Source organism: Micropterus dolomieu, linkage group LG14 (assembly GCF_021292245.1).
Source record: "Micropterus dolomieu isolate WLL.071019.BEF.003 ecotype Adirondacks linkage group LG14, ASM2129224v1, whole genome shotgun sequence".
In the NCBI taxonomy this organism is placed as follows: domain Eukaryota; kingdom Metazoa; phylum Chordata; class Actinopteri; order Centrarchiformes; family Centrarchidae; genus Micropterus; species Micropterus dolomieu.
Window position 1 is genome coordinate 8675294 of NC_060163.1, and position 2206 is coordinate 8677499.

At 37.2% G+C, this 2206-nt stretch overlaps 1 protein-coding gene across 2 annotated transcripts in view; it reads left to right on the forward strand.

The window, feature by feature from the left end:
* Nucleotides 1-2206, forward strand: part of snx29 (sorting nexin 29) — a 356821-nt gene that overhangs the window by 181868 nt on the left and 172747 nt on the right. The window lies entirely within an intron of this gene.

Below are 2206 nucleotides of genomic sequence, written 5' to 3' on the forward strand. Positions count from 1 at the left end.
CTTTTAATCTGCAACAAAAAAAAAATCTTCACCTGTCTCTGGGCTATGTAGTGTTTATGGAGTGTTGGCTGAGCTTCATGAGAGTTTCTGCGGATGCCTTTGAAAGAGTGACGCTGGCCGTGCAGCAGGTTAAAAGATTAAGACTTGCAGGTTTGGATAGCCATGACAGAAATAGCTTTTGGTGGTTACAAATGAGGAATTCTAAATCAGCGATATTTTGAATGAACAGGTGCATGTTTGTTAATAAACCACAGTCTGGATCAGTTTCCAGAATCATAATAAGATTAATTGCCAAGTAAGTTTACACATACAAGGAATTAGATTAATCTGGTGTCATTACAATTTGTCATCCTGTTATTACATCTTAGATCCATGTAAGTTTTGCTCACTAATATTAAAAAGCTTGTTTGCACATCTCACCTGCCTCAAAGAAGTCACTTATCAGCCAAAGTGACATTACATTTAGCTGACGCTTTTATACAAAGCAACTTACAATTGCTATATATGTCCGAGGTCACACACCTCTGGAGAAACTAATGGTTGAGTGTCTTGCTCAAGGACACATTGGTGTCTCACAGTGGATTCAAACCCGGGTCTCTCACATCAAAGGCATGTGTCTTATCCACTGCCCCATCACCACCCAAATTCAGAGACTCATCTTTCTCTGTCCCATCAAATCCTAACTGAGTGATTTCATCAATGAGCAGTATTACATTTTAATTAAGGCGTGCCTACATTACATTCCTCTGAAACAGTCTTCCAGGAATGTGATCTTTCAGTTGAAAAACAACACATTCACCAATTCTCGCATATCAACCAAACCAAAGAGGACGGGGCCTTTGTTGTCAGGGCCCCCACATTTTAAAACAGTCTACCAGAGGAGATCAGGCTCTTCATGGTTTCATCTCACCTCTTAAGATACATTTCTACAAAAAAGCTTTCACTGTATTTTATTTTTCCATTATTTGTATATCTACCTGTTTATGTTTTATTTATTGCACAGCAGGATATCTACTGTGTGATTTGTATTTTATTTGCCTTGTCGATGTTTTACATTAATTGCTGCAAAGCACTTTGTTACCTGTATTGAAAAGTGCTATAGAAATAAATCTATTATTATTATTATTATTATTATTATTAAATGACGATGGGACTTTGTTGCCCTGAATTGAGATTGCCAGGCATGAGTTCTTTAAACAGTTTCCTCTGCTAAAAGGGCTATTGTGTGTATAACTAATAAGTAACTTCCAGGTTTCTTCTCCCAAGACTCTTCTGTAACATGTTACGTAACAGCGATGAGCCTGAGATCTATGAGCTCATCTGTACTTCAATGCCTTCCCATCACATTACGGCCACACTGAGATGAGACTTTGCTAATATACTGTAACAATCAATTACTCCGCCCAGATCACTTAGATCTGGACACACAGTCAGTGATTTGTTGCATTTAATATTACAGTAAACAGACAGATCTACTCTGTCTCTCTGCAGCATGACTACACTGATTATTCTAATGTAAAATGCCCTGAATACATTAAGGCCTGCATATAGATTCAGGACGTACAGCACTGTGCATGTTTCCTGTACATGCTCATGATCTGTTCATGCATTAATGCACACATCATTGATCCTGCAACTGCGCATGTGGATGCAAATATGCCATCTTTTTGTCTCTGGAGATCCAGTTTGTGTATATATATATATATATATATACATATATATATATATATATATACATACATACAGGTGCTGGTCATATAATTAGAATATCATCAAAAAGTTGATTTATTTCAGTAATTCCATTCAAAAAGTGAAACTTAATAATAATAATGTATACATTCATTCCACACAGACTGATATATTTCAAGTGTTCATTCCTTTTAATTTTGATGATTATAACTGACAACTAATGAAAACCCCAAAATCAGTATCTCAGAAAATTAGAATATTGTGAAAAGGTTCAATATTGAAGACACCTGGTGCCACACTCTAATCAGCTAATTAACTCAAAACACCTGCAAAGGCCTTTAAATGGTCTCTCAGTCTAGTTCTGTAGGCTACACAATCATGGGGAAGACTGCTGACTTGACAGCTGTCCAAAAGACGACCATTGACACCTTGCACAAGGAGGGCAAGACACAAAAGGTCATTGCTAAAGAGGCTGGCTGTTCACAGAGCTCTGTGTCCAAGCACATTAATAGAGAGG